Source organism: Hippoglossus stenolepis, chromosome 7, assembly GCF_022539355.2.
Source record: "Hippoglossus stenolepis isolate QCI-W04-F060 chromosome 7, HSTE1.2, whole genome shotgun sequence".
Lineage (NCBI taxonomy): Eukaryota > Metazoa > Chordata > Actinopteri > Pleuronectiformes > Pleuronectidae > Hippoglossus > Hippoglossus stenolepis.
Window position 1 is genome coordinate 8,754,959 of NC_061489.1, and position 11,318 is coordinate 8,766,276.

Here is an 11,318-nt window from a genome sequence, read left to right on the forward strand (position 1 = left end):
TGGAGCAGTATTTGACCGAATTGTGATATAAGACTGAACTTTGCCGGTAGAGCAGACAGACCATATTGTCTGCACCTTCCAGCGATCTGCAGCTCCATATTTTTCTTTCAGAAACTTTTTTTTTTCTCTTACTCTCAATCTACAGTAGAACTGCACAAAGGAGTGCTGCCTTTATTTTTATTTTTTTCCAACAATGAAGACTCATTTGCCTTGTCTGAATAAACTTCATTGTCAGTGGACAAAACTGACTTGGCATTATGTGCTTACGTTTCAGTGTGAGCACCCAGAATTGTGGCTGGCCAATTAATCTGTGCAGTGTGAGCATAAAAGTCGCAGGTTCTGGCAAACAGAAAGGACGATTACAGTGTGTAGTTAGAGTTGACATAGCAAACAATGCCTGCCAAGCTTTACACAATCACATCTACTGTAGAGGTGCTGCGGCACAGAAAGAAGATGCACACTCCATACAGTAGGTCACAAGGTGGCCAGTGATTGAAATTCACGATCTTCTTGCAAAAAAATTGCTAACCACTCCATCGCCTCACCATTTCACCATAGTAATATAACTTTATCTGTTATAAAAACTAAAACTAAATAATTCCGGTGTTACAGTGGTTTTCACACAGTCGACTTGAGCATTTTCCAGACAAGGTTCTTCAAAACACAGCAGTCTGGCCTTGATGAGAAGGTGGGTGCTTATAAAATTGATGAAAAGTCTGGAGAGCAGCACAAAAAACAGCCATGAGATGTGCTTTGTAATCTCACACCTGAAATCCTCATTTTGCCTCAGTCCTTGTCAATGGTTTCCAGGGTGAAATGTAAAGGTCTCATTTACTTTCTTCCTAGCGAGGGCAGAACTTTATACTTTTTGTCGCTCCGCACACAACAGAGATCTTTTTACTTGCTGCCAAGGTAATACGGCATGTCAATATGTCTGCTAAGAAGTACTGAGGAAAGGAATCTGCAAGGTCACATCCGATCCGACTGTGTGGAATTCATATATCCTAAACCAGAGGTAGCCAACACGGTGCCCGTGGGCAAAAAAATTTAAAATGAAGAAAAAAAAGAAAAACTGAAATTTGAAATTAAAAAAAAAAGTCAAACCGCCATCTCACTCTATGCTGAGACAAGCTAGCGGGAGCAGCAACGATGGCGAGCTAGATGTGGTTTTTACCCCCCAAACTAAAGAAAACATGGCAGAAAAGCGAAAGAAAACATACTATGTTCATAATGATTGTGAGGAGGAGTTCTTTTTTACGACAGTGAAAGAAAAATGTGTGTGTCTCATTTGCGGGGCAACTGTTGCGACGGCAAAGCGGCACAATGTGGAGCAGTGGTCACCAACCCGTCGATCGCGATCTACCGGTCGATCTGCCAGTCTTCACTGTCGATCCCCCAACTCTCTGGACTCACTGGCTGTCGTCGCGCCGCAGATCATCTGTGTGTCGGTTGTCTGTGTGTCGGTTGTCTGTTTTTCACACGTGCTGTGTGTCCGCTACTGGCGTCTGAGCTGCTGGTTTATCTCCTGCATTTCCATCAATACAAGTCGGATTATGTACAAGACTAGATGTCAGGACTCTACGGTATGAAGATGCGCATCTTCCGGTCTGTCGATAACAATCAAAGCCGTTGGAACAAATGACTGGATTCAGAAAGTGAAACGCTGGAGTGCTTTTACTTTGAAACGGGTTCGAAAGTGTTGTAAATACATTTGTATCATAAACAGATGAACATTGTGGTTCACAGCAGAATAAACAGAGAAAATGATCTTTCAACTGATTTTTAATGTTTATCTGATGAATTTATGTCACAAACAAATAGTTGCAACACTTTCTGTAAGCCTTTTCAAAATAAAAGCACTCCAGAGTTTGTTAATGATATCCATTCCCTTGTTTAAAAAGGTTTTTTTATTGTGAAATATTTGCAGGAGCGGAAAGATGCACGGCTTCATACTGTGTAGTACTGGTATTTATTTGAGTACAAGGGACTTCTTTCATACAAGTCAATAATCATATTTGTGGCCATATTCAAATCAAAGCCTATATGTAAAAACATTGTGCTGCAGTAGCAGCTCCTCTGCAGAACATGATGTGGAACTGAGAAGCTACATATTTTGCATTGTAAATATGAATTGATATTAATTTGAATATTGTCATTGAATAGAAAAAGTTACACAACCGCCTCTCTTTGTGTATATTTATTTCTTGTTCATTCAGCCTTTAACAGAAATTGCAAAAAATAATAAATATGACCCTGCTAAGTGGGTTTTTTGGAAGATATCAGGGTGGTAGCTCTCGGCTTACGTTTGGAATTAAAAAGTGCTCTTGGGCTCGAAAAGGTTGGTGACCACTGTCCTAAACTATCGAGGCTTTTCAGCAGAAGCTTGATGACAGGTAGGTCAGACCAGCTATTGTGCACTAAAGGGAAGTTATCACTGATCTAGAAAACAGTGCAGCTACATTTTGTTTTTTTGATTAGCTAATTGCTAAAATGTACATGCTATCGCTAGCATGCTGACATTTAACAGGTATAATATTTAGCATGTTTACCATCATATTTTAGCATGTTAGCATTTGAAAATACCACTCTTTATAAAGATAATGACGTGACAGCTTCCAAAAGTGAAGCGAAAACAACCTATGTACGGTGTAGGTGATAAACCCCGCCTCCTCTATGTTAGGGGGCATGGCATACACTGAAAGATCTATAGCCTACGCACAATTTTTTTTCTGAAGATGGTTTATGTTATTTTTAAACATATCCTGCTGATGTATGTTTAATTGCTCATATTTCTGGGGGTTAGGTTAACCCTGACCCTAACCCTCGTTATAATTAGCCTTTTGAGCACATAAAAACAGGGTGAAATGTCATGATTGACAGTTGAGGCTGATCTGCAATAGGTCAAGCGTATGAAAGGGAGGGACATTGATTACATGTACGTGGCTCCACTCTCGGATCACTTATGTGCAGATCTGGCTCCAAACCAGCGCAAGATGGCAGCCCCCATATTCAGGGTAATTTGGCTTCATTTTTGTAGGTCTACCTGTCGTCCATATAGTTTGTGGTCAACCCAAGTACAGCTAAGGCTGATGGGAATGAATAACCAAACATTCATCTTCTGGGCAACCATAGATACCCTTACCACATTTTGTGCCAATCCATCCAGTCATTTCCTTTAGATTTTGAAGTGCCTCTTGAAGGTCTCCCACCGTTTTAGGACAAAGAAATTAGCATTCAATGGTGTATGAGTCAATGAATCAATGATTCAATTAATGAGCATTTCAGGGGGCTATTTTATGGGTACTTGAAGTGCATCGAAATAATAGCTTTGCATTTCATTCGTTATGCAGCCATTTGACATTACACGTGTAGCCTGCCTGAGCTGTCGAACGGAAAATGTGGAGATATAATATTTAATTGTATACATTCATTATTGTAGCTACAGTGGAGCGTTGCCTCTCATGCACAGCTTACCTCAACTCGTGCCAAGACAGCCCTTCACACCCATTATTATCTGCCTCTTGAAACTGTATCCTTGTGTGATTATAGACTCACGTGCTGTCATTAAAAGCAGTAAAGGTGGTGGTGTGTTACATTACCACCGGAACAGTTGTAGGTCTTGCTCAACAGCCCTTCTCTTCATTAAAAGTTAGTTAAATGAGGGTGAACTGGATCTACTTGAGAAGGAGTAATGAGCTGGGAGGGAAGGTCAGGTTCAGTCAATCAGCACGGATATCACTAGGGATACTTAATATAAAGGGAAAACAGGACAAATCCGGTCAATTTGTGGATGGAAATAGAAAAAACCTGAAGATGATAATTTCTCTATTTCAGAAGTATATTCTCAAGAATATTGATTCAACTTCAATTCTTCATCAATCAAAGCAATAATAAGAAAATGGCACTTTTTATGGATTACAACATGTTAAGTTAAGCTTAAAAGCTCCAATTTCTTCTCCGTCATCCATCCTCTCATCCTCTGTGCGTTTGACTGGTCATGTGCATATACGTGACTGCCTGTCCTGCCACCCTGCAGTGAACGTGTTAGCCCGTTTAAGTGAGCACTTTATCATCCTCTCCTCTGTCAGCATCTGCTCCTCTACTCCCTTTGTTTCTCCACATCTCTGTTCTGCAGTTTTCATCTACCATTCTCTTTTTTTTTTACATGCTGGCCAGTCTCCACGCTTCTGTTCTGCATCTCTCCCCATCTCTCCTCTATCTCTTGCTTTATCTCCTCCATCTCTCCAGCTGTCCCTCTTGTTCCTCTCTCCCTGCCCTCCCATCTGCTGACCATGCCCTGATTACTCTGCAGAGGAAGGCTTGTCCCACCATGTGCTGTCCTTCTCTCCTGATGTTCCCCCACTCGGTTCCCCCACTCGGTCCCCTATCTATCTGACAAAACCGTTCAGTCTCTAAAATCTGCCTCCCTCCCTTTTTCTTATTTCCTTTCCTTCAGCAGTCCTCCGTTTCTTTCATCCAACTCTGATTTAGTCATTCCCTCTATTCACAAAACTATCCATCCGTCCATCCATTCATCCAGCCAGCTCCTTTTTCCCTCTCCCTCCTAACCAGTCCAAACCCTACAGCAGTGGGATCAAAATGTCGAAGAGATAGAGCATGAGCCAAGATAAGCTCTCCCCGCAGGTCACTGTCTATGTACCAGCTGATAGGAATCAATCTGCACCCCAGGATACTGGTCCTATTGTTGTGTTTCTCCTCTCTGTTACAGGCCCCGTTGTTTTATTTCCTTTTACCTTAATCCTCAACATTTTTCTGAGGCACTGCCAAAAATCATTACAGGCGCAGTGCCCTCATCCGTTCTTCCTCCTCAGTGCCATCACAGCATTACAATTGTATTTTATTTGGCTATTATGTAATTTAATTTAATTCAACGCTTCCCATTACGTGCCAGAGCCATCCCTTATTTCATGTAGACATAGACACCGAGCAAACCACAGCAGAACCAATGTGTTGACACCATCTACTGCATATCTAGCTAAGTCATTGCAATTGGTTTCTATCATCAATCTTACTGAAAAACTTAAATGTGTTCTAAGATAAAAGTGTTTGACCTTGGTAGATGGAAGATTTGAGATTGAACGGTCAGCGCTGATGTCAAACGTTTTTTTTTGCCACTCATGTGGAATATCGAAGATGTGTCAATAAAGCAAAATGAAAAGAAAGGAAAATCAGAAAACCTGATATTCCAAGATCACAAGAAGAAAAGGCAAACCATGTGAGAGGCCTACTAGCTGAGGCAACATCGTGTGAGAGATGTGTCCAGTTCAGGGAAACAGAACACACAGGGGACAAAAGGGAACATCCTGTCCAACTGGTTTGAACATAACTAATTAACTAGCATTTAGAAAGCTTCAGCTCATTATGTTTTACCAGCATGTATAATATGTCATAGAAATTGCTTTCCCCTCACCTTTCATATCTGCCTCCCTTCACTTAAAAAAATCTACAAATACAACATTGTGTGATGGCACAGACAGTCATTGTAAAAAGTTTGTTTCAATTACCACCTTTTAGAAAACGGTGCAACCAGGTGTATGGTTGTACCATTTTGTAAAAGGCGAAACATGGAGCTTTAGCTAGAAATCTCAAAGAGGAAGATGCTAACTTTATCTGTGAATCAGTTGAGTTTACAGCCATGCACGAAGCATGATTTGGGCCTCAGTTCCTTTAGGTGAGTTAACAGACAAGAGACTGAAAATAAACCCTGATGAAATATTTAGCCTCAAGTCTAGCTCATATCACCCGCCCCTGTGAATACTGACAACTTATTAAAATGAGAAGTTGTAACCTGTGGCTGTGACAAGTGGCATTATTCAATAAAAGAATTTTGCTATAACTAAAATGCCTGAGAATAGTTTTGTAAGTCCAATATTCATTTTCCTTTGAGCTCTGTTTTGGTCTCCTCCAACTCCTGGAGAAATATCTACTCAGCTGCTAAATGCTAAATATGAGACACTAATGGAACTTAAATTTGTGTTAGATGTTTCTACAACTAGAAACTTAATTAGCAATGATATAGCTATAATGATGTAGCGAGCAAATTCATATGTAATCAAGTGTCCCACTATGCTCAACTAAAACCACACATATTATTGTCTACGTTTATGGTGAAGGACGTTCAGATTTTTTAGTAACTGTCAGTGATTTTAAGGTATACTTCTGGAACAAAACCTATTTTCTGTCAGCATTTAAGCTGCAGTTGATCAACAGACCATCCGTTAACAGTTTGTGATCTTTTCTATGGAGATGCTGGAGGTCCAGTTAGTGGAGTATCCCCCCCAGCGTAGGAAGGTCATAGTGGGTGGATGGGAGTAGACCACACACTTCTCCTGCCACATAGATTTATCAAACCAGCTTTGCTTCCCGAAACACATGGTTAATTTAGCAGCCATTACAGGTGACATCTTGATGAATAGAGAGTGCTGCTCACGCATACATAGGCAATAGGTAAACACACACAGACACACACGTACACGTACAGACACACACACACACATAGAAAGAATAATGGTCATTTTACTGCAGGCTGCAGGAGGACAGGAGATAAAAGTTAGTGCTGGGAGAATGATGTGTCAGGATGGTTTCATTAGCTCAGAGATAGAAGATTCCTATCTGTGCCATCAGTGATCATTCCAGAGGAAGAAATCCCTCTTCACTGCACAGTAGACGGACATGTGCACAAACACAGTGACAAACTATTAGCTTGCTCACTTTTAATCCTAATTATTTATGCATCCAAACAGCCCTGGCTCTGTAATTATGGCTCCCGCTAATCAGGATTTAAGCAATTTAGAATGCCGAGAGGTAAATGTGCCACTGCACCTGCATGTTCATCCCCCAGAGAAAATACTGTACGCAGCCGTGAGACACCAGGCCATTGCTCATCAATCCTCTCGGCCATTTATCATCATTTTCGTCCCTTAAAACTGATACGTATTGATTTGGCGGAGCTGCCCTTCACTGCTTTGAGTGGGAGGTTCCACACACAGCACAAATATTTGATCACTGTCAAACATGTGTTGGCTGGGACTGTGACAAACATACACTAAGCCGCTCTACAAAGAGCTGTCTATTCAAACTAACAGATGATATAGAGTTGTTCTACCCACACACGCAGGAAGCAGTCTGCCTACGGTTGAACGGCAGCCCAGAACCAGGAGCTGCATGCTGGAGAATATCCTTTATGAGGCAGCGACTCTGCTGATGCTTCTATCTCTCCCGATGCCTTGGCAGGCAGCACAGCAGACGTACAGACAGACAATAGAGGAGCTTCTATGGAGATCAGCCCGCACTGCTACACGGCCACAGCTTTTTTCTCCTGTCCCGATGCCTGCAGGGACTTCGCAGTCCTCTAATATAAATTTTGAAAACATGGACAAGTTGATTTTGCTGCGCTTTGTTGAATATCAAAATGTTCTCAAGGACTAGCTTCAGATGCAGTGGAAATTATAATATAGCGGTGAAATGAGAGGCCCAAGAGTGTGAAGCATAACACCTTTTAACAGAATACCAGAAAGCCAATACTTGTTCTGAATCCTCACAGTCATATCGGATCAAACAATCACGTCTGCTGCGAACATATTTTTGATTATAGTCTTTCACCTCTATGGGTAGGCAGTGGAGTGGTGTCATTACTTCCTGCATTCATCAAGATGCATCCTGAAGGTCAGGCCTGATGAATTGGCGAGACAGCTCTGTTACAGAGGGCGGCCATTATCCATGATACTGAAAGAGATCCTTCACTCTCCTGAGAGAGGAGAGGAGAGAGAAACAGTGAAAATAAAGGGATGAAAGTAGATAAAGATTAAAGGAGGAGAAATAAAAATAGACAAGGGGAGGGGGAAGGAAAGGCAGAGATGGAGCTCCGCATTCCAGTGAACACCTCAGTGAGGAGTCACTATGAAATGCTGATAGTTGATCGGTGACAAAACTCCCCTGCCCACTTAAAGCTGACACCTCAGTGCAACTGTTTCTCGCCGCAGCAGGCAGTCACGGATGATATCAGTGTACCTTAGTGAAGCTCGAACACTCCCAGCCCAGTTAGAGCTGACACCAGGAAACAGTCCCCCTCCTACGCTCCCCCTCTGTCTCAACTCAACATTTTGTCTCGGCGGAGATGTCCTCTGACAGAACGCCGCTCTGAAACCACTCCGCGAGGCTGTTAGCCGCAGACATCCCCTCAGGCTGGAATTTAAGTAGTGGGGGGACGCCTGCTGGTTTAAGTGAATTAAAATGGAGTTGATCCATAACCTTATCACCGAGCAACTTGCCGATAATCTTGTAACATGGGGACATTTAGTTTTAAAGCCATCATCACCTAACTTATATTTGCAACCAGTGTAAAAAAAAAAAAAAGGCAGCCTGTGGGATATCCCGTCCTAATAGGGGTCTTCTTGAACCCTGAGCCCATCTTCCCGTCTGTCTCTGCTTCTCTCTGCAGGCGGTGGTGATGAAGTGCTCTGCGCCTGCAGCCGTCCAGCAGTGTGCCATGCATGATAAAGAGTAAGAGATTGTGTGGGAAGCTCGGGGAAGGCTGTGCAACCCTGCTGCTGGCACAAAGCTGCAGGCCAGAAGCCGTGCTGTAGGCCGGGAGGTGAATAAATGATTTAAATGGCCGTAAAAACTCAGATGAAAATAGGTTCAGTTTGATACATAAACACACAGCGGTATGCATGAAATAACACGCTTAAACAAGGGTGAGTGCCTGGATTTAACCTCAGATACAAAAGTAATGCACACAAACACTCACAGACACCAACACAATTCATTCATATTTAAGACACAGGTGCACTTATGGGATTAGTTTTTCCAAATAAGCATTCAAACAGCTGATGTACAACTTAAATCAAACATAATTTCAGTCGGAATTCACCGTATGTCACAAAAGAAGAAAAAATAAAATGTGTGTGCATGTGCTCACACGTGTTCGTATTGCATCTACTTCAGGCTCAAAGCTCAGAGGATTAAATTAGTGGCGGAGTAGGTCCTCTGTTGTGAGGAAGGGAAGAATGGACCACTTCACGGGTCACACCTCCAGACTCCATCAGCACTCGGGGCCTCATTGAGGGGCGGCTCTCAGGGGTCCGGGGTAGACGGGATGACCTGAGGTTGGTCTGGGGAGCCCACGCCAAGACTGGCAGACATCACCGTGCAGGTCAACTGCACTTCTCAAGGGTGTAATTAAAAAAAGTTAGAGGTGTGAATTCTGCTGTTCCTGCAAAATATACGGTGTGGTGCCTGTAGCGAAAGCTGTTCCATGTCTCTCAGTGAACATTTATACAACGGCTATTGGAATGATTTTGAGCGTAAAGAGTCATAATTAAGATAAAGATAAATAAGTCCAGAAAAAAATAAAATGGCACGAAGGTATTTAAATATTTGCCAACACATATTGGAGCACCGACAGTCTAAGGCGTGTCGGGCGTGCAGCGAAATAAAAATGCTGGTCTCATTATTCTTTATCTGTAGTTGACTTGACTTTGTTCTGCCTGTCTGCGATTTAAATAAATCAAACAGACTCCACATTTAAATCTTGTTTACACTATCCATCTTCATCGATTTTTTTCTCTGGGTGTAAGAAATTTAGCAGCGTGTTCTTGTGACTCACCATCATCACCATTTATATACTGTCTGTCTGGATTATAACCGCGTTATCGAGATAATTCTATTTTTAGCTGTTTCTAATGGGCCTGAGGAGGAAACATTATTCAGTCATTTACATGAAAATACCGACTAATACCAAAACAGAATACATTTGTTGAATAATTTTACTGTGGATAGGAAGAACTGATCTGTAACAACTGTTGAATGAAGTCTCCTGGGACCCTGGAGGAGATTTGTCAAGTCTTAACAAAATAACCCTGAGTATAATGATGATGACGGACTTGCAGACAACATATTCATCAAGAAAATATTCTAAGTACCATTTTCAGAACCAATATCAGACTCCAGTGAAAGATAAAAGTAAGTATTCTTCACTATGTCATTTTTCACCAGACTTACATTTCGGATGTTTTCACCTGGTTCAGACACAGAGCTGAGGATGCCCGTTCAAAAATAACAATAATATGAAACTGTGTAATGAAAAACAAAGCATTTTCCTTGCATTTGAACATTTGATAGGATTTAACAACAACAAAATAAATGAGTAACAACCCAGCCTCTCCTTTTTTTTAAATCATGATTGATGTATGGTCAGTGTCCGTCAGTCTATATTTGTTTTTTCCTTCTCTGAGCAAAAATATCATCAATTGCTCTTAAAGTTGGTTTTGAGACTTTTTTCTTTAAATAGGAGAAATGCACAGACACTTGATGAATGTGTCTTGTTACTCACTCTGACTTAAGAACTGGTGTTGGAGCTTATGAGCTTTCTTAAGTGCACTTCTCTGAATGGTGATAAATATTGGTGCAGGTCCATCCACAGACTACTGCACATCCAGGTCAGCGCCGATGCTGCTGCTTTAGGTTTAATCTTTCCTGTCTGTCTCTTCCAAGTCTGGGGCAGTGCAATACTAAATCTCTGGAGTGCAGCTATGACAATACATACATACAATGAATTGAAGTGTACATGGGCAACTGGACTTGCTTGTGTTTCTTAAAGCAGTTTCACTTCTCATCCAAGTGGCTTCTTCAGTTCTAACTGACTAATGGGAGGTTTCAGGTATTTACCCTCTGTGGGTCTGTACCCGTGTTCAGAGTTGTTATGTTGAACAGGCAGGTTGATGACCTCCCTCCACCTGTTAAGCTGCTTTCAGACATGCACTGAACTCCACAGTTCCTCCCGTATTTATTTTCTCCACCTGGCCTCCTGGTATAAAGTCTGTAAAAATCTAGGAGAAGTCCATTTAGAAACACAACATGGGATCCCGCTGGATTCACTGCGAGTGAGTGTGTGTGTGGGCCCAATTCATGCTTTCACGTCGAAGCTACGCCATAGCCTACACATAGACATGTATCCTACGCAGAGCCCTATGCCATACCTAGCGTTTCAGCAGTGTAATTGAAGCGTTACTCAATCACGCCTACAAACGACTATGAATGCTCGGCCCCCGTGCGGAGGCTACGTGTGGAGATTTCTTGCGTACCTAGGGAGCTGACTTCGACGCAGAAGCATGAATCAGCCTTATCATGCCAAACAAACCCTAACAAAAAGAAAACAAATATCTCCCAGCGAAAAAGCAGCGCCACACACATAGAAGGCACCGACGAAGATGTCAAGAGAGTTTGTGGTGAAAAAAGCCGACACTGGTGTCTGTGTGTTGTAAAGAAAATCACGTGATCTCCACAGCGGAGTTAGT